Here is a 27919-nt window from a genome sequence, read left to right as displayed (position 1 = left end):
TACCTTCTTTTGACAGGGAGTGAGAGAGAGCCAGAGAGGGTGTGAGCTTTTGGCTGGTGTTTGGAGCTAAGGCTAGCACTGCAGGCTGAGTCTGGACCAGCCCATTGTCTCCTGCATCCTGCGGTTTCCGAGGGTCTCACCTGCCTGGATGGCTGCATCTCTGCAGAGGTACCTTTTATGTTTTTGTCATTTCATTGCTGTAATTTCAAGAAGTCTTCTCCCACTCCAGGAGAAAATCTCTATCATTTCTAATTTTGATACAATGCTTTCCCTCTGAATGATTATTTCATTTTGTTAGCCCTTGGAGCTAAAAGCTCAGCACTACAGTTCCAGTGCTGCACAGAGTACAGCTCTGTTCTGCAGAAAATAGTTCTAGTCTTTGAACACAAACCACTTCAAACATGGACCAAGGATCTTATAAATACCTGGCTCTGGTCACAAGAGGGAGAGTGTGGATGGCTCAGGCTAAGTCTAGAATCCCCCTGGAAAAAACACCCCAAAGGACCCTTTGTAGAGACGGTGATCATCTGTGCCATTTTCACGTGTGAAAGAAAATACTTCAGAAATGAAAACTAGCCAAGGACAATGCCTGGCAGTCATCAGATATGCAATACAGGTTGATTGAATGAATGAAAACTCTATCAAGATTTTGATGATAAAGTTTCTTAGGAGAGAATTGGACATACTAGTGAACCTAACAGATGAAAGGCTTATCTGGGAACACTGTATAAATCCCAATTTGTTAATAAAGAGAGTGGGTAGATGGCAATGGCTCTCACCCAGAAAACCATGGAGATAAAGAAATGAAAGAATCTTACTTTTCAGTTTTGGTTCCATCACACTATCTGCATCTGTCATCGTTTTATATTTCAAACTTTTGTTTTTTACCAAAGTTTGGGTTAATTGACTCGTGAGAGTGTGTGAGAGACGTGTCCTCATCTCTTCATGAAGTCTTCCCAATAACCATTAATCCCGAAGTGGAGTGTGAGTCCCTTTTAGTTTTTGTCCTAACACTGGACATTCCTGAACTTGCCTTTAGACTTTGGGGAAGGGCGCATCCTGCTCACTGGAGGCTGTGATCTGTGTTGTAAGGCCTGCAGAGCAGCACAGGCCATCAGCCTCATAGACCCCCTGAGGTGGGACAGACACTATGGGTGGAGCATTCAGGGGAGGGAGGGTGTGTCAGGCCTGCCCTGAGGAACTGCTGATTTTATTTGTTCTACTTCATATTCTCTACTTCTCTGGGGAAAACAGGTAAAAAACACATTTAGAGGAGAGTATAGTTTGTCAAAAAATCCCATGACTCCCACTAACTTCAGGACAAAATCCAAACTTACTTGTGTGGCAGACAAAGTTGTCCATGATTTGACCTCAACCTTCCTTTCCAATCCTCATCTTCTGTCACTTCCCATGTACTCCACCAGCCTCTGTGAACTACTTGTCCCTCCTTAAATTACTATATTCTGTTTTACCTTTGTGCTTTTGCCTATGCTCTGTGCCTGGAAGGGCCTTTTTCCTTTTTGTGACTTGGTGAACTCCTACTCATCCTTCAAGGCCCAGTTCAAATTGTCCTTGTGAAGCCTTTCTTGAGTCTCACAGGCAAAGTTATTTCTCTTCTCTGTTCTCCCTTAAGGTCTTGTGCAAACATCAGTGATGATACATATGTCTCTCCAAGAGTTATTTATTTATGTGTTTATCTTCTCCACTCGCCTGTAAGCTCCTGATCTATTGGGCCGTGACTAATTATTATCCCCCGAGCCTAGTGTCATGCCTGGCCATAGAAGTCACTAAGAAATGTTGAGTGAATGAATGACCTGGAACTAGGTCTTAGAAGGCTTTGGTGACCCAGCAAAATGATTCAATCTCAGCCATCCTCAGTAGTGTCTACTATGGGGTATTCAAAATGACCCATTGGAGTACAGGGAGAAAATATTAGAACTCCTATTTATATTTATGTTTGTCAAAAATTAACAGTGAAAGTAAGCTGTCTAATATTTTATGTGAATCTATTGTAGCACATGTATTTAATTTATAAATAAATATATATGTTAAGATGAAAGGTATGCATGGAATACACTGTAGTCCACTGTTACATGCAAAAAGAAGTCACTGAAAAATTCTGTACAGAGAGAAACCCTAAAAAAAATAAGTGTGTAGGAGAGGGCCGGCCATCAGTCGGTATGGAAAACAGGACAGTGGTCCATGCACAAGAGATCAGAGATTAGGCAAGTAGAAAGGCCATAGGAACAGGGCGGGGAGGGTGGGGCAAGGAAGACCTACTGGAAAACTACTATCATTATCTTCATTATTATCATTGCCTCAGAGGGACAGAGTTTCATATTGGTTAACAATAAACAGAAAGAGTCATGGACCCTAAAATGCAGTCAGAACCCTGGGGGAGCAGAAGGAACTCAAAGGGAGAGATAGAATACTTTGCCCCAGGCTTGGATTCTTATACGGGACACTTTAAAAATTTTTTCTTCACTTGTTAGAAGGGGCAGCAAATACGGGCCACCCATCAGGCCTGTTCCATCCCCGATGCAGCTTCTTAGTAAAGACTATTTATAGCCTCAGGTTGTTGCAGCAACATTGTGCAACTGCTGTGTGGGTGGGGAGGACGGCGAGGCTGAGCCCCGGCTGGGTGAGTGACCGTCTTCTGGCTGCTTTCTGTTGGCCCAGGAAAGAGCAGAAGAAGGTGGGTTTGTTTGTCAGTTGAGCAACCAGCCGTTGCTTTCCCTGACTGTCCTTTTAAACATTAACCATCTCTTAAAACATCTGTGTTTTGTGCCCAAGGCCAGAGAAAGGAGAGGAGGAAAGGGGAGGAGAGGAGAGGGAGGGAGAGAGGGTTTGCTACATCCACACTTGATTCAGTCCACACACCGTGACCCATGCAGTGCCTAAGACTCAAGGTTCGAGAACTGAGCCGAAAGTGATCCTCATCCAGAGACTCACAGTCTAGCAAGTAAACTTAAGATCACAGGGAAGGGATAAGCCCTGGACTGTCACTTGTGCCTTTTCATCACCTCCATTTACCAAAGAAGGTTCAACGGGAAAGTTCAGAGATCTGAACATTTCCAGGGTCTTTGTCCCCAGGGCAGTGGTTCTTAACCTGTTGTGAGTAAAATGTGACCTGGTAGAGCTGTTTAAAATCCAGCTCCCAGCTCAGCAAGACTGTGTCAGTGGGTCTGGAGCAGGGCCCAGGACCTTGTAGGGCCAAAGTCTGGGCCTGGCGCTGCAGGCCCTGGAGCAAGTCTACCAGAGGCTGATGAAAGAAACTGGAATAAAAGGAAAGGGAGCATTAGAGACAGTTAAGGGAAGAAACTGGAGAAAGAGAAAATCCAGTTTTTGAGAGAGAAAAGGAATGTATCTCTAAGAAGTGAATATTACCAGGGGCTCTGGGACTGCTCACCTGACCAGTGTCCATACGTTCGCCATGATTTTTGGTCTTTATCTTTTAAACAGGATGACTTCTCTAAGAAAGCACAAAGCAGTGAAAAAGGTAGCCAACTCTGCTAGAGCCTTGGGCATGCACAGCACCTGTGGAACCCAGCCTTTTCTTTGCCACACCTCTTGCTTTCCTCCAGACCTGTCTACAGCAGGACTTTGCTTATCTTCAAACGCTGAGGCTGAATAAAGCCATGAGCTATGGTAAGGGGGCCCATCCTAGAGAAGGTGCACTAACTTGCCACTGTCTTCAGTAACTTGTCTGGCTCTTGGCAGCTCTATCTGGTGGCACCCCCGACCTCCACAACCCCTCAGGCTAGTCTACCCCAGAGCAGTGTCCAGCTTGCTGTCTGCAGAAGCTGCTGTGGACCAAGCGACAAGGAGACTGAGTGCTGATGGCCACGAGCAGTTTCCACCTGTGGCTACAGATCTTACTCCTCATCCTGATTGTATCAAGATTGTTCTTCTGAAACTGGTTTCAGGCCCAAAGCTGAGCCCCTAGGTTGCGGTTGGTGTGATCCTAGCACCATTGGGTTCTTCTTCGGCACCAAGTGAGATGCCTCTGTTTATCCTGACATGGTCCCCAAAGCGCATTTTCCTCGCCTCTCTCCAGTTAGAGGTCTCCTCCCTCATTCTTTAGCTCCTGCTATAATATTATCTTTCCTGTGACTCTTCCTTAACTATCCTCTTTCCCATTTTCAGTCTTTATCATCTGGACTCTTTGTTCCTGAGTGCCCCACCCATCTGACTGCACATTCCAGGGATCTTGTCTCCTGGGAGTCACCAGAGCATGATGGTTAGGAACCCCGCTGACCTGAATCAGAAACTCAGCTCCGTCACTTATCAGCTATGGAACCTCCGGTAGCTTACTTCCCCATCCTAAGTTTCAGTTTCCTTACCTATAAAATGGGCAAACAATTATGCTTACAATTAAGTTTAAATGAGCTAATACTTGGCCCAATGCCTAAAACATTGCAGCCCTCAGTAAATGCTTTTTCTCCTCATTGTTCTTATATATATATCCTTACTTTCACCCTAATCCCCAAAGACTTAGTACATTGTAGATACTCAGTGATGTTTATTGAAATGCTAGTTAAGATATGTAAATTTATCATTGGATCTGTTCATTAGTATGTTTTAAGAAGGAGTGGGTAAGTCAGTGTTTTCCTTTAATTCACCTATATTTTATGGTATTTACTCGAGGACTTGTTTAGAGTGGAATTAATTCGAATCAGCTCAGGCAGCCTCTTCTTAATCACTCTTCTTTTGTGTCCATTGATTCGGTGTGTTTTTTCACTTCTGTTCCCATCCTCACATGTGCTCTCCTGCTTCTGAAGGAGTAAATCAGAAAATGGTAGCCATTTAGAAGGACTTTAAACTGAGCCTAAGTTCTCTCAAGGAAAAGAGCTACAGAATTCTCTTTAGTCTGTTAGAAAGTTTGAATTGCACTTCTCTCACTGTCCCTTTCCACCTTGTGAAATGAAAGGGGAGATCTAAGTAAACTCCAAAGTCCGTCTTTTTTTTTTTTTTAACATTTTTTTAAATTAAAAACAATTTTTTTTTAATTGAAGTACAGTCAGTTACAATGTGTCAGTCTCTGTTGCTATACTCTAAAGTCCCTCTTAATTGCAGTGGTCTCTGATCCCCTTTTGTGCACAGCTGGATTTTTAGGCTCAACATGATAAAGCAACTTCTGTGAACAATTTAACGACTAGTTCTGACTGCCTGATACAGATGATCTCAGAAAGAAGGGTGGGCTGAGCTTAGAATGAACTAAGCTCTTCTTAACGATCTTAATCAAATAATCGAAGGTTAAATATACAAATAAAAGTAAATGAAAAACTGGTAACAAATAATTTATTAGCTTTCCTTCCCCGCCAGGAGATGCTGACTCTGAGCCTCATCTCTGCCAGGGAGGCCAAGGATGGGGAGTCCACCCAGCCTAATCACAGCTGGGAGGCCCCTGGGTCAAGGAGAGCCCTCACAGTGCTGAAGGAGCACTGCTTATCCCAGCTGGTGGGCCTGGGGGCAGTCCTTTGCCCTGTCTCTTCCTCCCTCTCTTATCCAGTGTGGCTCACTTTGGATGCAATCTTGGGCCACTGTTTCTCATCCTCTTTTCATCCATTCTCCTTTTGAAAAATTTCATAGATACCTCTTTCCTCAGAGAATGTGATAGGCGCCCACTGGGCCCAGGCTTGCCCCACCCCCCAACTTGGTGTAGCCAGTGCCAGCTCTGGCTCCTCCCTCTCGCCACTCTCCGTTGATTGCTGGTGATTATTGGTTATCGGTACCCTTTTTTGTCTCGATGTTGCATCCAGACTTTCTGCAGTAAAAGACAGTGCCTAAATGAATTACTCACTCAAAGAATGTTTCATAAGCATCATCTCTGTGCCATTAGGCACTACATGAGGGCCAAGTGGTGCCGTGATGGATAAAACCCAGGCCCTGCTTTCCAGAACTCCCGAAAACACGTGGAAAATTCCAAAAGGATTGGTGCAGTCTCAAACTAGGTACAGAGGACTGGGGAACCCTGAGGAAGAAGTGACCAGCTGTGCCTCGGGGCGCTGGGAAGGTTTTGCAGGCAGAGCAAGGAAAGGACAGTCAGGAACAGAAGGTGGAGTGAGTGTGTAGAGGGGCAGGGGTTGGAGGAAGCAAGACCTATTTGGGAAATGGCTGATGGCTGTGGGGAGCAGGAACACAGTGCAATAGGGCGGGAAAGTGATCAGATGGTGTTGGAAAGCTGGGTTGCTGTCAAATGTGAAGGGAAGCTAAGGTACTTGGACTTGATCCTGCTGGCAACAGAACAGTCATCAGATAACTCAGCAAGGAACTGAAAAATGATACGAGTTTTAGGTCTCCCAATATGAAATTACCTGTTCAGCCCGCATCCTCATCAAGTAATTAGAGGTTAAACTTGAGAAGGGATCAGTGGGGAAGCACCTCCAAGGCAGTAAGTGGGTGCACTCCTGACTGGTGGGAGCTGATGTATAAAGTAGGGATATAATTATTCTAAATCTTTAGCTTTCTGATTTAACTCCTCCACAAACCACACTTGTTTTGCTGCACTCCTAGAAGGGCATCTGCTCAGCATCCTATCTGCCATGGCTGTATTATAGTAAGAGATGATAAGTAATAAGATTTCTGTCAAAGTAGTTTGTAACACACAGGATGTTCTACAAATACATCAATAATTAGCATCACCATTTTCCATGGGGATGCTCAGAAGTTCCAGCCGAGATACATACTGACTCAGATAATATCTTTGGAGAAAGTCATAACCTTCAAATTTAACAGGTAACTTGAAGGCAGAAACATATTACAGTGAGAAGGGATGGGCACAGCCAATCAGATCTGCCAACTCAAATTTGCTAGCCATGAATAGTATTGTTCTTATTATTCAGAGTAATAACCTTAAGGCAGCAAAGATAAAGCATGTTTTCACAACACTATAAATCAACCATACTTCAATTAAAAACACAATGAGAAAAATAAATAATTTTTTAAAAAAAGATAAAGCATGTTTTATAAATCTCTACCTTTTGACAGGTTTTAGGGGTTAATGAAACTGGTTTCTTTAACAGCGGGACTTCTCAGAGCCTTGGATATGCTAATGAGCTTGTGAATTCAAAGGAGGTTTGGGACACAGTCTCTCAAGTTCCTTTGACTACCAAATCCCCTCTTATTTCCTGATCCACAGTGCCTGGAGACCCTCCAAGAACTTCAAGAAATATTAGAGTCCACTCTGTCCGTGCTGTGTTTCAAGAGGAAAATGCCACCTGGAGGTGACCTGAGAGGCAGGAACTAATGGAGAGGCCCAGCACTCTGGCTGTTAGTGCTCATCTCAGCTGTAGCCTTTGGGTCTGACCAGGGGCTTCCCCTCATGTTCTTGGCCAAGACCCACCCTGTTCCCTTCATCTTACCCCACGTGCCCATCTCCTGCTGACCAGCGCTGGCTGCCAGCCTCATCTCTAACTCCTGACTGTTCCCACTCCTTGATATTTTTAGTCCTGGCCCAGAGCTTATTACAAGAACTCAGCAAGAGGGGCCCAAGGCTGCATCATGAATATTCTCTCATTGCTGTGACATTGGCTTAGGAAATGTTACTATCTTTCTTTACATTTTTAAGTTGCTATTTGGTTCTTTGGGGTTGTGGGGGTGGGGGAGGTCATCTTCTAGGACTCCTTTTGTTCTGTATTTGACCTCACATGGTTAGTAATTATTTTTGTTGGTTTTGTGTATGTTCTCTAGGGTTTAATCTGTTTCCTGATCTTTGTGTATTGTCTTGTTTTCATCTCTGTTTCTTTGGTTTTCTTTACTTGGAGGCAAGAGGAGATCATAACTTGGTTTCATCATGTTTAGTATGAATAACGTGATTTTTTTTTAAGTATGATGTTTCCAAGGTTACATGCACAATGTGATCTTCACAGGCGGTCATTGTGAGGACTGCTGTGTTGAGCAGGAGGCCTTGTCCCCTTTTCACTGGGGAGAACTATACTCTCCTGATTTGGCCCTTTGGGGGTTGTCATCCCTGTGTCCCTGCTCCTCTAAAGATACTTCTGAGTTCTTGAAACAGAGCAAGACCCTGTGAGGTCCTCCCAGGTACAAATCCTTTCCATGTCCCCTGTTCTTGTTTGTAGGAAATAGGCTTCATTCAGCCTCCTTGACCTTCCCTGAGTTCCAAAGGGCATATTCAAACAGTTGTAATCAGGGAAGGGAGGGAGTGTAGAAAGAAAGGAGAAACAGTTAAGAAACAATAGTGCAGCCTTGGGACAGGGTCCTGTTTCCTCCTCAGGGAATAGACACAATAGTATCTTTGAGTTCTTCTGCTGCAACTAAGGCCCCCATCCAGGTGGAGGATGGTAACTTCAGGCTGAGCACAAGATTCCTGGAACACTGCCCCATTTCCTCACCACCAACCAATCAGAAGAAAGTCACACACTCTGCAGCCCTCACCCCAAATTTTGCCTATAAAAATGTTTCCCCCCCAAACCACTGTGGAGTTCTGGTTTTTCAAGCACAAGCCACCCATTCTCCTTGCTTGGCCCTGCGATAAACCTTTCTTTGCTCCAAATGCCAACGTTTGAGTTTGTTTGGCCCCACTGTGCATCAGGCACATGGACTTTCGTTCAGTAACATTCTCTTTGTAAAGCAGAAAGACAGCTGATTTCTGAAACCTCATGTTCCACTTCAAAAATTAAATCCCAGCCTTTACATTTGAATAAGAAATTGCCGCCAGCTTCAAGCTTTACCTTAATCAGTCTTAGTTTTATTCGAGTTAAAAACGTCCTCCTGGTGCCAACTGACATCTTTCAAAGTCCAATGACCCCCAGTCCTGGGCTGCACTAACAGATGTCTGCCTGTGAGTCTTCAAAAGATAAAGTACATTCTTAGTGGGCATTTTTGCCCTAACAAGCTAATACTCCTAGGTAATGCATAATCTCACAATAGCTCCGGCTGGCTTGTTTCACCCTGATGCAGGAAAACAGATGTGGGGCATGAGGAGGGCTGTGTCCCAGGTCTCGGTTGAACCCCTGGGATGTGCCCCGCCAAGTGTGGGTCCTTGGCTTTGTGCAGGAAAGAATTCAAGAGCGATCCACAGTTGAGTGAAGGTAGATTTATTCAGAGAGATACATTGAAAGGCAAGAGAAAGGCCACGAGGTGTGGGGGTTGGGTGCTCAGATTAAAAGTAGGTACACACTCCATAGACAGAATGTGGGCCGTCTCCGAAGAGGGAGAGAGGGGAAGAGGGAGAGAGGGGCGGCCTCAAAGTGCCATGTTGCTAGCTTTTATGGGCTTGGTGGCTTTGTATGCTAATAAGTGGAAGGACCAGTCTAAGTAGCCTGGGGATGGGGCTAGGGTTCCCAGGAAGTTGGCCATTTCCCACTTTGACCTTTTGTGGCTAGCCTTGGGACTGCCATGGTGCCTATGGGCGTGTTATTCACCATGTAGTATATTACAGTGAGCATATAATGGAGCTCAAGATCTACTAGAAGTTAAATCTCTCATCATCCTGAGCCTCAAGGCCTACTGGGGATTGAATCTTTCACCATTTTGATGTTAATTGCTGTAGCATTCCTTGAATGGCTGTGCCCTGCCCACTTCCATCCTGTCTCAAGCCCACCTTATCAAACCACCCTTCAGGAACCCTAAACCTCTTACCTCACCTACCACCAGTCAGAGACTTGTACACAAGCTAATCAGACACCTTGTGACCCAACCTTATAAAAGACCCCAATAACCGGCCCTCGGGGCACACACAGGAACCTCTCGTCTGTTGCCTATGGCAGCGTAACCTAATAAACTCCTTTACTTTTCTCCTACTTCACCTCTGGAAAATTCTTTTACTAACTCGCGTCACTGTGTCACCAGCCCACCACTGTGTTGTGACCCACAACACTCCCCTTTCACTAAAATTCTTGGTTACTTTCAGAGCCTCATTTGACTCAGTACAAGTTCTTCCCTTCTCTATGCTCTAGGCCTATAATTCCATCTGTTTATGGAGGGGGAAAGCCTCTCTCTGGAGGGCCTGTGAGCTTGTTAAATTCTGCCTTCCTGAGATAAAGCTCACTGCCCTCCCCAACCTGCCCCTTCCTTGATGTTCTTAGTGAAGACATCTGACAGCTTCCACCCAGCCCAACAAGCTTAGATTTCCCCATCCTCCTGGCATCTTCCTTCTTCCCCGTTCCATCCATCTAATCTGATCTAATTTCCGTGTTTTCAATTCTGAATCAGTAAGATCTTTTGCAGAATCTCCTTCTCTTCTCCCTTTCTACCATTGCCAGCTCTTGTCCTCGCCTTTCTGGACAGCTCAATAACCTCCTTGACGATCTTCTTATGAGGACTTCCCCTCCTCTGAATCCACCCTCAACTCTTCAGCGAGAAAGTCTTAATCAGCAATGAATATTCCTCACCACCTGCCCCCAGTACCCAGAAACCTCTGCCAGGATCCAGCATCAGGTCCTCAGCAGTAGATCAAGGAGCAGTTGCATCAGCTCACGCCTCCAAGAGAATGGTTGTTGGTCATTGTGCATCTGAACCGAGAGACTCTAACTGCTCCTTCACCTGCTCACCCAAGACTGCAGGGCCCTTCTACAAAGGACCCGAGATCCCATGGATCTGAGATTCCCCCAGGCTCTCGTGCTGGCCTGGTTTCCCCACTTTATATTCTATGCTTTACATCAGGATCTTTCTGCTCACCTATCTCCCAACTAGTTGTGGCCTAGCTGGACTCTGATGAGTTTTGGAGGTTGATTATTGGCTCACCCTAAGTATCATGGTCTACTAGCCATAGGCAATACCTACATCCCAGTGGCTGGGATGCTGCAAACCAGCCAAGGTCCAACACCGTGGACTTCCACTGGTTGAGCAGGGGGTCCAGATGGGACTCCCAGTGACAGTGCCCAAGACTATTAGGTTTGAGAGATGAAGTTCACTAGCAACCTCTTAGAGTCCAAAACAAAGATTCTACTTTGTTCATTCATTGATTCATTTAACAAATATTTATAGAGAGAGCCTCCCAAGTGCCAGATACATTACACAGTGTTGCTGATGCGGCATCGAGGGTCAGACTAGGTCCCTGCTCATGGAATCTCTATTCTGGTGTTGGAGGGACAGAGAAATACACGTCAGCTCATACAGAGCACCAGTAATGATCAATGATTTCCAAAGTCTGAGGGCAAGTTATACAATATGTAAGTGACTGAGTGGGAAGGGTTACTCTAGATAGGATCCTCAAGGAATTAACTTCTGAGAATGACATGTAAGCAAAGTTCTGAATGATAAGAAGGAGCTGACATGCCAGTTTGGGTGGGCAGAGTGAACTAGATAGGGGACCTAAAATGGGCATGAACTTGGATAAATCTGAGGAACAGAAAGGAAAGCAGTGTGGCCGGGCTTGATGAGCAAAGAGGTGAGTGAGAGGAGATGAGGTCAAACAGGAAGACACAGACTGGGTAGCATGAGGTCTTGGTAAGTCTGCATAAATGTTTGCATTTTTCTATGACAGCAAAGGGGAGTTACGTTCTTTACCCCCAAGAAGGGCGATACTAGAGACCATGGTGCCTCAGCATCTCCCTAGATTCCTGCTGGTGACACAAGGAGTGGAGAATCACAAGGAAGTGAGTGACTGTCCACGGTCGGGGGATGGTATCTTGATGGAACACCTGACTTTTGGGGCTAGTGATGAATTCAAAGAAGAAAGAGCCAAACTGATTGAAGAGGGAGCAAGCAGAGACCTCATGTTCTTTCAGTAAAGTTCCTAGAGGATAGAGGGTCCCAGGAAGCAGGGAAGCTGGAGATGTGAGCTCTAAGATGATGCTGTTGCAGCCCCAAGACAGTTGCAGGGTTATGGGCTGCAACAGTGGAGCCATGCTGGAGAAGCAAAAATACTCACACTTAACCCTAGCCAGTCCTGCACATACCAGCCCTGCACATACCATGCTATTCATTCTCAGCTCTGCTCTCTGGCACAGTGGACGCCCTGAAACAACACACACAAGTCTGTAAAAACACATGCAAAAATGGCACTCTGATATTTATGCAGAAGTGTCCAGTATACTAATTGCATAAATTCCAACTCCAGGCAAAATGACCTCCTTGACCTGTTTAATGGCCTAATCAGTAGATCTCCCTTGAGAAGGGCCTCCTCCTTTCATGATTGTCCTTTTTCTTGCATAGTTGTTTTACCTTTACTAATATGCAAAAAAAAAAAAAAAGAAAAGAAAAGAAAAGAAAAAAGAAAAAACAGAAAAAGGAAAAAAGCAACCCTACTAAATAGAGAGCACTTTGAAAGCGCTAGGACCGCTCCGTTCTCTGACAAGCCCTGCTGCCCTGGCCAACAGTGAGGCTTTGGGATAAAGTTAGGCCTGTATGAAGGATGAATGGGTCCAGTCTGTCTCCTGTAAAGCTCTGCTGTGTGGATGGGGCCAGAGTCGTCACTTGGTTCATAAGCTTTAATAGAGCTTCTTTCATTCAAAGATCCCAGGACACTTCACAGCTGCTAAAATGATCCTAAGCAAATATTTGTAGCCACACAGTACAGGTGGGACGATGGAGGCACCAAGAAGAAAAAAGGACTGACCAAGGGCCCCAAGAGTCAACTGCAGGAGTAGGACCAGAATCCAAGACTTGAGCCAGTTCGGACCTGTATCTACAGGATCAGACCATTGGGACTTTGTGACTGAGATGAGACAAGATTATATAAACTTAAGATCCACAATAACAGCCAGTGGTGAGCCCGCTGCTTCCTAATCCTATGCCACTCAGGCCCGTGTGTGGTGACTTGGTCACCTGCTGCTCTAAGTGGTTGGGAGCTTTAATAATTAAAGCCTTCCAATTAGATTGACAGTATCTGTCAGAGTGAGCATATGTGGTTGAGTGTGTTCTGTGTTCCTGACAAATGCACGTTATATCTTCAATTAAACTCATTTCCTGTGTGCTGAGGCCAAAAAGGACAATGTATAAGACAACCACATGGCCACATTGCTGGGATAAGGGCAGATACAATACAATCCACCTGTGTAGGCTGCAGGCTGGGGTCCGAGTCAGGAGGGCAGAATAAAGATGGAGTGCTATGGTCTGAAAGTTTGCATCTCCCTCAAATTTATATGTTGAGATCCTAACCCCTAAAGATGATGGTATTAGGAGATGGGGCCTTAGTAGGAGGTGATGAGGTCATGAGGGCGGAACCCTCATGAATGGAATTAGTGGCCTTATAAAAGAGACCCCAGGAAGCCCCCTTGCTCTTCTGCCAAGTAAGGACACAAAGAGAAGTCTGTGACCAGGAAGAGGATCCCCACCCGATATGCTGGGACCATGACCTTGGACTTCCAGCCTCTAGAACTATGAGCAATAAATTTCTGCTATTTATAAGCCACCCAGTCTGTGGTATTTTGATACAGATGCTGGAACGGACTAGGCAAAGAGTGTATTTTGATATGGTCCTTCAGGATGGACGCTGCCACATTCTTGCTGTTGCTGACCTGAAAGCAGACAAAACCCCAAGACGATATAGAGCCATGACCTGGGTTAGTCAGGTCTTCCCTCTCTCCATTGATGACACTGGAGTTGATTAGCTGAGTGACAGGCAAGGCAGGTTGGGTTTGGAAGGAAGGATAGGAAAGAGAGGAAAGAACAAGGACTCCAAGACTCATGATGGGCTGCCACCAACAGTACTCCTCCCTCCGTTTGCTCCCCAGAGATTAGTTTGTCCGGGGGCTTATTCCAACCATCAGTCTCAGATCTCCCTGGATTACAGGAAGTCAGTGGAGCTTCAGAACCCATAGGAAAGGTCCAGCATTGCTGTGGGAGGCCAGGATCCATTTTGGCACAACTGACTGTTGGTCATGAATTCAAACTCGGACTCCTCCATTACAAGCTGTGGGATCTCAGGCAAGTCACTCTTTTGTGCCTCATTTTTCTGGGCACAGGTAGTATGTACTTGACAGGCCTATGAAGGAAGAAGTTGGTAGAGTGAAGCACTTAGAACAGAGCTTGGTCTGCAGTGAGAACTTGTGGATACGCATCAGCCATTATTCTTACTATCACATAGCAAACTCAGGGTACCCCAGAACCTTGTTAGATTCCTGGTTCCTCTTCAGCACAGATCCAGTTCACTCTTGGGTCCAGTTTAAGTTGGGAGTGACACAGAAGACTTAATTTCCAGATTAAAGGGCTTTAGCAGAAAGACCACATTTGTTGGCACGTGAGGAAGGAAGCCAGGCTGTGCTGAGTCGTCCCCCTATCACTGGTATTTTCCTCAGCATCAGCCAAGGCTGGCCCTGGGTCAAACTGAGAAACAAGCCAAATTTGCTTACATGGAGCTGCTCCCCTCTGGCGCCCACCTTCCCAGGCCCACCCATGATCTATGACTCAGAAACGCCTGGGGCAGGGGCATGGGTGGCAGCCTCCCAGCATCAATCAATGGGAAGCAAGGGCCAGCTCCAGCGGGGAGACCCAGGGCTCAAGGCCATGGTGAGGGGGGGCCAGGGAGAGAGCCCCAGCAGAAAGGGTGGACTTCAGTGCTAGGATTCGTCTCAGCAGGTCTTGGGCACTGGAAAAGGATTTTGAATACGTAGAGGACCACCCAGATTTAAGGGGCGTTATTATATAACTGTTAGTACTTTTCATTCAAAAGCCACTTGTTCAGTATCTACGCAGCAGGCAACACAGCAGAGAAAGCCCAAGGGCTCTGGGTGCTCACCGCCCTGTGGCTGACACACGTGTGACCCCAGGCAAGTCCCATCACCCTCCTTCCAGAGCCTGACTTGCCCCTCTGTGAGGTCCCAGGAGAACAGGGGCTTTGATGGACTGACGGTGACAATGTAAAGTGTCTGTCCCATAGCAGAGTCAACCAAGGTTGCTGTTCCCTCTCTCTGGTGAAGACACAAGGTACTTTTTTCACGTGGAAATGTAACTTCCTAAAACTTGAAAACAAGATTCTGGCCCCAGGGAAGGCTTCAGTAGTGTATTATTTTCATAGCATCTTCTCTCTCCTCAAAGACCACGCAGAGAGGAACGACCTATTTCAGTGTGGTTCAGACTTCAGCCGGAGTTGCTCACAAAAAGTGGCACCTGGGGAGATTTTCCATATGCGGAGCTCTTTTGTTGACGAGTCCTGTCTCTATGGACTCCACCCCGCAGGAGCCTCTAGGTGTGTGTAGAAAGGGTAGAAGAAACTTGCCAAGGAAGCTGAGGGCTGCAGCAGACTCTGCTCCAGTCTTTGTGTGTTGGCTGGAATGCGTCCCCAGAGATCAGGGATCACAGAAAAAAACAACCCCCACTGGCCAGGGAACGTGGAGGAGTGTCCAGGCACCGAGAGACCACTGCATGCAAGTCTCCTTGGCACAGCCAGCACCCCTCATGGCTTCTCAAGTGTCCCCTTGCCTGGGCTGCCTCCAAGCCCCTTCTCAGGCTGATGTAGGAGCTGAGAAGCTCTGTTTGTGAAACCTCCTACACCCAGAAGGCCCATGCCAGTCGTCTGTCAGACGTGGAGATGGGAGTTAGTGGAGGCAGCATGGATTTATTATCCCACCGTCGATCTGATTGGCTCCTCTCCTGGCCTTGACCTTATTCCCTCTTGCTTCAGTTATACTAACACCACCACCTCATGGACAGACCTACTTACTACAGATAACATGGATTTTTTTTTTTTTTTTTTCTGGTCTCTGGGAAAATGAACTCTTCTTCTGACAGCCACTTCAACCTCCTAGGCCTGTGGGGGTGCCAGGAAAGCTGAGAGCTCCAGGAGACTCGGCCTCAGCCTTTGTGTGTTGGCTGGAAAGCTTCCTGAGGCAATCAGGGTCCACAGAAGGCAACTCGAGAAAGAACCTGAGGAGTAGCTCAAGGAAGAACTTTTCTTTTATCCAAGAAAAATATCCATAGGTGTGAGCAGATTAGACCCACAGTCCCAGAGGTTATTTGTGTGTGTGTATATATGTACATATATGTTATTTATATATGAATATGTGTGAGATATGAGATATAGGTAGGTACATATATATGAGATTTGTGCACTGTGTTTATGTGTGTATGAGCTTCAGCTAATCTACATTCAACATATCTGCTTTCATTTACTTAAAATAAATAGAATATTTAAATAAAGATTTAAATAAATAAATAATTATTTCCTTGACTATACAATACAAATCTATATTGATTCCCAGGCCATCTCTGGGTCAACCTTGAGATGCTCCTTTATGCCTTTCCTATACTTCTCCATGCTTTATGATTTCTTCTCTGGCCCTGATATATATTTTGAGTTGACTTCAGCGGGATAAAAATTACTCAGTTTCTGGGCCTCAGGATTGGTATCAGTAAAAAAAAGCCTTGTGGCGGGCACTAATAAGAGATGTGGAACACCTCGCCCGGGCTGGGCACGTCAAGGTGTTTAATAAATGGTGTGGGTAGAGGTGGGTGATGAGGCTCTGATTATTCTTGTGGCTCTATGTGATCAGGGAGGTCTGTGTGCCTTAAGTCAAGGACATTCAGGAAGACCCCACATTCTTTGCCTCTGGGAGCAGCTTGGTTAACATCTCTGCCCTCCTGCTCCTCAGTCAGTTGAATAAGTTAACTAATCAGAGCCTGAGGAGCTCTATTCCTGAGCGTCTCTACTGCTGATGGTTCTTTGGCATTGTGAAAACACAGAAGATGGAGAGGCGAAACCACCTCTGAAGTTGGGTTATTTCTCAAAGAATGAAATTAAGCTGAAGGCAGTGGGCCTCTCATTGTTTCTGGATGTCTCCAGAATTCTCCCCCTTGCACAGGTCCCTTGTGCATGGGATAGTTTGCAGACACCTTAAGTAGTGTTTGTGTTATGACAGTAAGGACAAATAATAAGGACTTCCATTTCCTTCATTCTCCTCTCCCAGTCTGCATCCGAGAAGAGCTTAGAAGGTAGGATAGAGCAGAAGAAATTTCGTTCAGTTTCTAGTCCTCTCAGTTTGGTTAGAAGGTGAGAAGTTACCAGGCCAAACACCTTGTGCAACATCCTAACCAGCCCAGGGTAGCACGAATCAGTGCGCTGTGTCTAGAACACACGGGACCAAAAGTGTAGGTGAACTTGCCTGAGTCCGTGACCTGACTGTGAGGTGGTTTCCTCATCTGTCAAGTGAGGAGGTTGATCTCATGATCCTGAAGTTCCCTTTCAGGGTCAGCATCCTCTAACCCTCAACTTTAAAACTATACAGTGTTTGGATTGACTGATGACAATGACGTATCCTCATAGAGTTGTTAGAACAATGACAATGGAGAATCCAAAACAGCAGAAAATCAAGAAGACAATTTTGTTTGCTTCAGAAATTCAGGTGGACCATCCTATGCGTCATATCACAATATTGATTGTTTCGCGGAGAATTAAGTGGGTCTGGGGAGATGAATAATTAATGTTAATAGTAGTTTGCTTTCTATGACAATGAATGGTAGTCAGCCACAGAGGATGGAGTGTGTGCCTGAGAGATAAGGAACCATTCACTGGTTTGACAATTAGCTATTGAGGGTCTGCACTCAGCCCTAACCCATGGGAGCATCTTAAGGTGCAGATTGTGATTCAGTAGGTCTAGGGTGGAGCCCAAGAGTCTGCATTTCTAAAAGGCCCCCAGGGTAAGTCAGCTATGTGTGTGCAGAATGAGGTTTTCTGCTGGTTGTTGAACAAGGGGTCCAGATTTTAAATGCAGCGCAGTTCCTAGGATGGGGACAGTCCAAACGTTAGAGAGAAAGGTATAGCTTTCTTAGAAGAGGAGGGTTGAACCGTCTGAGAATAGAATGTTGCTGTGATTAAATGCTTGTGGATAATTGAGAATTAACTGTGATGGGAAAGGGAGGGAGAGAAAAAGGAGTTTTATAGGCGGCCGGAACTGAGCATTCTGATGACTGCAGGGATGTTAAAATGCAGATGGTTCTGAGACACAGAGACCCTCAGCTCAAGGCTCTGGCTTTTCTGTCCTTCAGATTGAGGTTTGCCTTTGACTTAATGGAACAATTTTCTTCTGGTGCCACAGCAGCCGTTTCATTCCAAGATGGATTGCAGTGTGAACGGATCTTTTTCCATTTCATGTCCCAAACCGCAGCACAATTAGTTTCTAAATAAATGTCAACAGCCTCTGGGGGAGGCTCTGTTGGCAAGGCTGGAATAACAGGGGCCAGGCCACAAGGTGTGTCCACGCCGGCTGCTCCCCTTAAAGGGCTCAGCGGTTCTGATGCACTCATCACACTTACATGCCCTGTATTTCCTGAGACATATCAACACTGATGAGCCCTTACTGGACATTTTTAATGCCAAGTAGTTCAGAAGACAGTGAGAAGGGGGAGAGTTTGCTTTGAAAGTCAACATGTTTTAAGGTAAACACAGATCACCTTTGCAACAAAGCAGTTGTGCCCGCTTCCATGAATTCTCGATCCTTTGTCTGGACAGACTCCAGTCACACATAGAGATGACTCCCCACCCCACCCTTTGACGGGAGTGAGGACAGATGTTATGGGTTGAATTGTGTCCCTACCCCTCCAAATTCATTTGTTGAAGTCTAACCCCTGGTACCTCAGAGTATGAACTTGTTTAGAAATAGGGCCATTGCAGATGTAGTAAGTTGAGATCATACTAGAGTAGGGTGGACCCCTAATCTTCTATGACTAATAATAGCCTTGAAAAGGGGGAAATCTGAGCACAGACACACACATAGGGAGAAGGCCATGTGAAGGTGGAGGCAGACGTTAAGATGATGCATCATCTATAAGGAACCCCAAAGATGGCCAGCAAAATCCCAGGAGGTGGGAGAGTGGCATGGAACAGAGTCTTCCTCACAACCCCCAAAAGGAACCAACCCTGCCCCACACCTTGATCTCAGGCTTCTAGTCTCCAGGACTGTGAGACAATACATTTCTGTCATTGAAGCCACTCGGTTTGTGGCACTCTGTCACAGCAGCCCTCGGACACTAGTACAACAGGTTGATAATAGAGTTGGGGAGCCATACGATTAAGTATTTATGTATAGGGCCTTGGAAAACATCTTTTAATCTCTGTAAAATGAGGAAGTTGGAGCAAGTGGTTAATGAAATCTCTGCTGTTCTGTGAAGGTAGAACATGCTGTGATGCTGGGAGATTCAGCTATATTGATCACCCTAGTACCATTCTGTGGATAACCCGGGGCAAGTGAGGGCTAAGAAAACACAGTTGTATCTGTAGAAGGCCACGGACAGGTGGAGGAGACGGAGCTCAGACAGACCAAGTAGCCAGGCAGCACCTGGACCATGTGGCTCCTCAGATGCTCAACAGAGATAGGACCCTGCCTCGGAGAGCAGGGCCCCGGGGAACAGAGGGACTCTGGCAGGAAGCTGGGATGACCCAGGTGGGGCTGGCCCCAGGCTCCTCCTCCTACAGATGGGGCAGTTCGGAAGCAACAGGAAGGAGTCCGGCTAAGACTGGGGCCTGAGGTTCTGTCCCCCGAGTGAGCAGTTAGCCAAGGGCAGGGAGGACCAATTTACAAACCAAGGTAGGCAACCTCATCACCCTGTTCAGGAATATTTGTTGAAGGAGACCCTTGGGAAGCTGGCAGGTAGGAACCCAGAGTCATCGTAATATCGTAATTTGGGTATGAAAGAAAATGTGACTTAACGTTGTGGTCACTAGTGGGTGGCCTGTGGTCATTTGGGTGACACGTCCTGTGAACGGGACAGAGCGGGGGCCGTTTCTTGCTGTTCATTACTGATTCCCCTCGTCAGTGCCCTGCACATTGTAAACCCTCAATTTTGTTGCATGAAGGAGGAACAATGAAGCACGAATTTGTTCCAGGAATATGGGAGACAATTAGGCAACTTAGTAATTAGGGCCATGTTACCCTTCCTTACTCAACTTTAATTAGCTGCTTGTTTGAATTAATGAATTAATCATCGCATTGATTATATTACTTAATGCCTGTGATGAAGTATAATGTGTGTGACCACAAAGGTTAGCTTAGCAGTTCAAGGATTTGAATTGGAGAGGTAAAGTTAAACTTTCCCATGTCATCAGTCAGCAAACATTAACTGACTCTCTGATGCGTGCAAAGCACTGTCCTGGACACTTGTAAGTGCAGGATCACATGTAAAGTGGTCAATTCTTCCAAGTAGTACTGTAAGCAGAATCCCCTGTTCCCTGAACAGCCTCTGTTTTCTCTGTTTTTGTACTCCGGCTCTTCCAGGCATGCCCTACCTTACCAAATGGCTCTCATCCTTCAAGGCTTAGCTCTCCAATTACTGTATCTACCCACTTCCTCCAGATCTGCTGAATGGGAATATTCCCTCCTTTGTATACCTATAACTCATCCCAATTCAAAATTAGTTTTTGTTCTCATACATGGAAGCTCAAGAGTGTCCACAGGAGTACTTCTCAATGTGTAACTCACAGACAAGCAGTGGTCTCTGAAGGTTTTCCAGATGACCAAGGACTGATTCCTCACAGGCTAGTGAGACTGGCTTATCATTCGCATCTTCAAATGCTTTCTTACTCACCCCATTGACATGTACATCTGACTTGACATAGCTTATCTTAAAAACAAAACAAACGTTCCCTTGACCTACATTCCCACCCAACCATGGCTGATCTCTCTGCTTCTCCTTGTAGTGAAACTCTTCAAACCTTACGGGCTATCACTGTCTCTGTTTTCTCACCTCTTAAGAGAGAACTTCCCAACCTCAGTTTAAAGTAGCTCCCAAACCTAGTCATTCTCTGTCTCATTATACTGTTTTCCTACATGTCAATGAATGCTTTTTACTTGAAATTATCTTTTTATTTGTTTATGGTTTATTTTTGTCTCCCTACACTAGACCATATGACAGCAATGTCAGCTGTCTGGCTCAACCCTATATCCCTAACTTATACTGAAGCCTGCTTCATATCATACACTCAATAAATACTTTTTGTGTGAGTAAATGCTCCCATTATGATAAGTTCTCTGATGCATTTCTGTTTCTGGTATGAAGCAACATGGCTTCTAAATCTGGCAGCACAGAAGAATTATCTAGACATATTTTTAATAATTCTGACTCTTGCCCCCCATCTCAGGGTTTACTGGTGTACCGCTGAAGGTGTCCTGACCTTCCCATTCACTCTGATGAAAAGTCTAGAAGTGGCAAAAGTAGAGGGGAGAGGGTTAGCGTTCGGGATAATGGAATATGAGTTAAGGGGTCTTCTGAGTCCTTTGTTCTACCAGAGTAAAAAGTTTCGGAAACCACAAGATTGCAGTTGGGGGTGGGGGTGAGGGTGGAGAAAGATGAGAAATTGGACTCTGTCATGGGCCCATCTGGCTGTTGAGAGCCAAGTTTCAGTTTTACCCACTAAGTGCTTTTGTGAATTCCCAGGGCACCTGTTCATTCAAGAAAAACTCTTTACCTCATGATGTGTTTCAGCTTCATGCCTGAGAACTCTGCTATCCAATACAGTAGCCACGATTTAAAGTTGAATTAAATAAAATTAAGGTATTTGAGTTTGAATTAAATTTATTAAAAGTAAAATAAGATCAAAGGTTTAGTCTCACTGGCCACATTTCAAGTACTCCCTAACCACATGGGCCAGAAGCTACAGTGCCAACAGCACATTCCTATCAGTGTAGAAGGTTCCCATTGGACAGAGCTGGTCTGGAAAGTGGGCTCCTGGGACAGTTAGGGCATTCACCTGGTGTTATTACTGCTTTAATGCCCGCCTTGTCAGCCCTGCATGGAACTAAGTTCTATTCTGGTTAAGCAATGGGTCTCGTGAGGCCTGGGAGTTTCAGTGGAGCAGGTGAGAAGCTGATGAAAACAGCTTGTAGAAACATGTGCCAGCAGACTTGCCCACACACAGAGGAGATGCACGTTTTCACAGAAATAGACCTTTATTGCCTCTGCAGACGTGGAGAAAGCACATCTCTGGGCCACAGAGGGCAATTTTCTTAGCTTGTTCTCTTTGAACTCTGAATCCAAGGTCACTCATGGGACTATTACTGGGATTTGTTAGGTAACTGTTTTGGGGGCTTATGTGTTACATCACTGGTGAGATGATCAGTCACTCTAAAGCAGGGGAGATTCATCTTATGCTCTCATATTATTTCCTCCTCGGCATTTCACATAGAGATGATGAACACTAGTACTTAGTCTAATTTGCATTATAATGAGCTCTGTACATGCCTCTCTTTGTTTGCTCATGAGGTTCTCAAGGGCAAGGATTATATCTTATTCCCTTCCCTGCAGCAGCTGGTACTCTGCATGGTACATAATTGTTTCTATACAAATGTTTTTAAGTTGGATGAATAGGTGGATGGATGGATAGATGGATGGATGGATAGGTGAATTGATGGATAGATGGATGAATGGATGGTTGAGTGAATGGACGGATAGATGGATGGATGGACTCAGAGCAACACTGATAGAAGATGCCATGTTTCGATGATATTACCATTTCTAGTGACACATCATTTCTCATCTCAGGACTTCAGAGGAATTCAGCTTTATCCTCTCTTTTGAAGATGAGGAGACATAATCTTCCAAGTCAACAGTGAGTAGATGAATGAGGAAAAGCTTTGCCAATGTCTTCAGAGCATTTATGAGAAAAGCTGTTTTCTTTTTTCTCTCTCTGGTAGAAAGCCCAACTAGGGAAAGAATAAATTTAGCTCAAAAGGAGAACATGGTAAAAGGAAGATTTCGTAAAAAATGTGTATGTGTCTTGTGAAACATTCAGGTTCCCAGAGCATTTTTGGTTACTCTTTTAAGAACCCAATCTTGAGTGCTTGTTACATAGATTTTTGGATCTCCTGTCCCCACATCTTGTCTCAGAGAAAGAGGAGAATGAGCCTGCACGTTGTAGAGCAGGGAGGCATATGAGATCACACCCAAGGCACAGGCCAGCTCTGAGCCACCTGGCAAAGGAGGCAAGTTTGTTGAGGACACATTCCTTATCACATGTATGCTCATGACCATGAGGTTGGGATGCTTATGGGAAATCCACTAATGCTTATTTAGGACAACATGAGCAGCCTGTTCCCCCACCAGCACACTTTTTCATGTTAAATTATTAATTCTATAAGTATCACTTTCTTCTTTTTTTGTAATTCTTTTCTGACCACAAAAATAATCCACATTCATTACAGAAATATAGAAAAGTATAAAGGAACTATAGAAAGGTGTAAAGAAAACTAAAAATGCTTGTAACCCTACTATCCTGAATTCCTGCTGCATATATTTTAGTGTATTTCCCTTTCATCCTTTTTCTGTGCATATACAATGTAGAATGGTATAGTTGTATCTTTTTTTGAGTCATTAGAATCATGTTCATACTTTGTTACTTGATTTTTGTATTTAGCAGTGTATTATTATGAGTTATCTCCATGCCATTCAATATTTTTCAAAGCAAAGTGTATACATTAAAAAAAAAATTCCTTCTCCCCTCCTGCAAGATGTATAGGTTATACATAAAGTATTATTTAGAGAAAATTTTATGGTTTTAAATTCTTATATTAGGAAAGAAGAAAGGCTAAAAATTCATGAGTTAAACATCTAATTTAAGAAATTAAAAAAGGAGTACAGAATTAACAACATTCCAAACAATATATTAAATTAAAATCATGAATGCAGGAATGATTTAGATCTGTCTATTATATCTTTTTACACTCTGTACTTTGAACTTTTTGCTCCTTCTGTTTTAGATGTGTCTCTTCTAAAAGAGCATTTAACTAGATATTTTAAATCCCATATGACATCTTTGACTTTTAACTGAGGCATCCAGTCTATTTTTATTTAAATGGAATCGCTGAAATGTTTTACCTAGGTCTGTTTTGCGTTTTTTAACTATCCTACTTTCTCTATATCGCTTCTCCTCTTTTTACCTCTTTTTGACTGATTTCCTTTTATTTCTCTCTACTATTTTGAAAATTACGTATCTAATTCTCTTCTCCTAGATCTTATCCTAGAATGTTAACAAGCAAACTTAACTTATATTCTATAACATTACAAAAACCTTAAAACTTTAATTCTATTACCTCTTCCAGTTTATATTGCTGTATAGTGTGTATTTCATTTTTATCTTTCTTTTGCCCATAGAAGTTTACTGTCATTGTTTTATACAGTGTTTTTTGGATTTACTCGTATATTTGCCACTTTCTTGGCCTATTATGTCATCTTTCATGTCAGTATTTCTACATGAGATTACTTCCCTCTGCTTAAGACAAGCATTAGAATCCTTTAATCATGGTCTATTTTTTCCTTATCTCAAAATGTCTTCACTCTTACTTTTGAAAGACATCTTCACTGCATATATGGTTTTAGGTTGAGCATTATTTTCTCGCGGCATGTTAGAAGTACTTTTCCACTATCATCTGGCTTCTATGACAGCTTTTAAGACGTCAGTTGTAAATGAATTACCCCTTTGTAAGTAACCTGTCTCCTTTGCCTACTTTTTCCATCCTCTCTGGCTTTAGTGTTTAGAAGTTTTATTATTTTGTATCTGGGTGTGCATTCCTTTCTTTCTTTTTCTTTTTTCTTCTTTTTAAAATCCTGTTTGGGTGCCTTGGGACAGCTGAATCTGCGGATGGCAGTCTTTCATCAGTCCTGATACTTCTCTTTCTCTCTCTGGACTGTGTAAAAACAAACAAATAAACAAAAAACTGCCAGTCTGACTTCCAGTTTTCTAATTCTTTCTTCAGCTGTGCTTATCTCTTAAACCACCCACTGAGGCTTACGAAACACTTAGTTATAATATTTTTCATTTTTAGAAGTTCTAATTGGATCTTTTCCCACATCTGCTTGATAACTTTTACATTTTTTTGGTTCCTCTCTTACATTTATATAACCTGTTACGGGCTGAATTGTGTCCCCTCAAAATTCATATGTTGAAGTCCTAAATCCCAGAATGTGACTGTATTTGGAAGGAGGGCTTTTAAAGAGGTAATTAAGGTTGAAGGGGTCATTGGGAGGGGCCCTAATCCAATATGACTGGTGTCCTTATAAGAAGAGATTAAGACACAGACACACAAAGGAAAGACCATGTGAAGACAAAGAGATAAGTCACCCATCTACAAGCCAAGGAGAGACGCCTCAGAAGAAATCAGCTCTGCGGACACCTTGAACTTGGCCTTGGACTTAGAGCCTCTCGCACTGTGAGAAAATGAATCTATTATTTAAGCCACACAGTCTGTGGTACATAGTTACGGCTGTGCTAGCAAACTGACACAGATCTTGCTGTTTTTTTCCCCTTAGAATTGATTTTAAAATACTTGCTTTATATTCCTTGGCTGATAATCCAATATTGGATGCCTTTTGAAAGCTGAATCCCCTGTTTTTTCAGCTGTGTTATGCTTCTGGAACCTGCTATCTTTGTGAGTTTTGTGATCTGTGCTGATGAGCTCATATTTTTTAAAGTTTTATCTATGGCAATTCTTTGAGGCAAATCTGAGAGGATTCGCTTTTCCCTTGTGCCATGGGCTTAGGACCACTTCCAACCCAGCAAGCAGCATTCTACATTAATTCTCCACTTGAATTTTTTGGGACTACCCAGATAATGGGTAGAAGTTGGAAAGTTATACAATGACCTTGTGTTTATGAACAATCAAGGCAGCGATTTTGTTCCTTTACCCAAGTACGAAGGTTGGCGAAAAGCAATTTGCCTTGATGTCTGGGTAGTAGTGTGGAGGAACAGCATATGTCCCATTCATACCCACGCTGAGGGTATAACCCGCTGGGATCTCTTCACTGTGTGAAGATTTTTTACCAGATTCTGTACTTTGTGAGGTCTTGAGGCTTTTTGCTCATGTGGCCCAGCCACCGGAGTTTGACATCCTGACAAAAGCCCTCAGGATGAGAGTCAAATTTAGTGTCTCAAAGATAGTTCTAGAAGGAGAAGTCATTTTTAGCCCAGAGCCTCTGATGGTTCTCCAGGAGGGTTAGGCTGGCCTGTGCTGGGACAAGTTTTAATACAGCCATTAACTCTGTCTGCTACCTTCTTGACCAGCTCAATGAATCTTGCATCTTATGAGAGGTCCAGAAGGAAAGCATGTTCTGGTGGTCAGTTCTAGATCTCCCAGCAATTTCTGTAAAGTCCTTATCCTTGCATTGACTGTCTCGTGCTTGAGCCCTCACCCACCCGATCACAGGGTGCTTTAGAGATCACGTATTCCCGCTAATCGCTTTTCTCCATTTCCTACCCGCTCCTTTGAAAAACTAAATAGAAGAGCCATCTGTCTTGGAAGATACCCTGTGATACTCTCTTCTTTCAGAAAGGGCTAGAAATAGAGGCTAAATTCAAAGACACTACATCACCCAAAGCTACATAGAGACAGGGCCAAAGCCTTTGCATCTGCCACATCCCCTCAAGGAGCGCCTGCCAACTCATTGCAGGAGGATTTTTTTTTTTTTTTTAAAGCCTGAGCCAGTGTATAAAGTAGGTCTCTGGCTTGAAGGCATTTTGAAGCATCATAACACAAAGCAGGTGGCTGAAAAGTGTCTACACACTCACCTGGCATTGCCTTTGATTTCCCTGAGTGCGGAGTTGGACACAGTCTCCAAGCTCTCTCTGGAAGTCCATTGCATCCAGCACAGGATGAGGGAGGCCATCAACACTGAGTGAAAATCTGCCTGAGAGACACTCTGCTCCATTTGATTATTCTCTAGTTTTGTGTAAAGCCTCCAGTGTGATTTATGATTAGTTTTTTATCTCTTTCTTCGGAGTTGGTCTTTCCAGGGGAGCCCTAGGAGCTGCGTGACCCAAGGATGAGTGGTCTGTCTTACTCAGGCTCACTGTTGACCGAAGCAATTTGTGTAGGTTTGAAAGAAAAACAAAAAAGTTCAGACAATGGGCCTATTGACACACCTACTAACCTTCCTCATTAGCTGTTGTTGCCAGGCCCCCGTAGACAGCCTTAGGCAATAACAAGAGAAGCTAAGCACATTTTCAAATTCAGAGTCAGGTCTGCAAAGGGCTGGGAGTCTGGACTTTCTCCTTGGATGAGGGCAGGAGTCAGCCCTCTTTCATTATCAGCCCTGCCTCATGTTTTCAACAGGATAAATCAGGCCAATAAACTCTGCTGCTTGACAGAAGGTAAAAGGCATAAAGATGAATATTATTTAGGAGATGAAAGATCAGTTAATGCTTGGGAAATGCTTAAGTCAAGAGAATTCTTTTTCTATTCGTGAAGGCGGTCACTTGGAAATTAAGCTTACGTTTACTAAGAGTCCCATGGGTCTAAAAACTTTTCAAGTATTTGTCAACAAATTAACTACTAACAAAACTGATCACAGATGATGGAATAAAATGCTGTCTGTCTCTTTCTCTTTCTGGAACACAGAGAAAATAGTATCTATAACCCCCAAACCATTCTGAAGAATATTTGGCACTGATTGTACAAGAGTAGCAGGAACAAGAGATACCGACAACCAGACCAGCACTCGATACTTGATGACTGTTTGCTGAATGCAGGAATGAAGCATCCACTCGCAATGAAGCATCCACTCGAGATCTAAAGCAGGATGCTAACATCTCTGGAAGTATGTGAAAGAATTCTATAAAACCCAACCTGGGGGCGGGGCTCTATACTTGAAACAGTTAAGTCTAAATTCCTGGAGAGGACACAGGAGAAAGAAGGACGGTTTCCATAGTGGTATTCTAAAGTTTGTCATTTCAGAATGGTGGGATGTGTGGACGGCATGGAATAGAACCCCAGGGATCAGCTATCTGTGTGTTCCGAGACCCCACCCACCCACCACCAGCCCTCCTCATTGCAAAAGAGGGGAAAGCCAAAAACTTAAAGTTGATCGATATTTGGAGTAGAGAGCCCAGCACATTTGAGCAGAAAACCTAGACAATAATAACTATGAATAAATTTAAAAACTATGCTGTGTAACCTAAGGATATGGTTAAAGAGGGCTTAGAGGAAAATTATTAGGTTTAAGCACTTTTTTAATAAGTAAAAAATAATCAAAATAGCTTATTAATTATTCAACTCAAGAAGTTTGAAAGAGAATGCAAGGTAATTACAGAAAG

At 44.1% G+C, this 27919-nt stretch overlaps 1 long non-coding RNA gene across 1 annotated transcript; it reads left to right on the top strand.

Annotated features, from left to right (window-relative positions):
• The first annotated feature begins 43 nt into the window (after positions 1–43).
• On the top strand, positions 44–27438 carry LOC116659973. The gene is made up of 3 exons (XR_004315319.1): positions 44–168; positions 22378–22444; positions 27225–27438. It is a non-coding gene; the product is annotated as an uncharacterized LOC116659973 (long non-coding RNA).
• The last annotated feature ends 481 nt before the right edge of the window (positions 27439–27919 follow it).

This window comes from Camelus ferus, chromosome 26 (assembly GCF_009834535.1).
Source record: "Camelus ferus isolate YT-003-E chromosome 26, BCGSAC_Cfer_1.0, whole genome shotgun sequence".
In the NCBI taxonomy this organism is placed as follows: Eukaryota; Metazoa; Chordata; class Mammalia; order Artiodactyla; family Camelidae; genus Camelus; species Camelus ferus.
The sequence above is the reverse complement of the archived record's forward strand: the minus strand, read 5'-3'. Positions and strand labels throughout refer to the sequence as shown.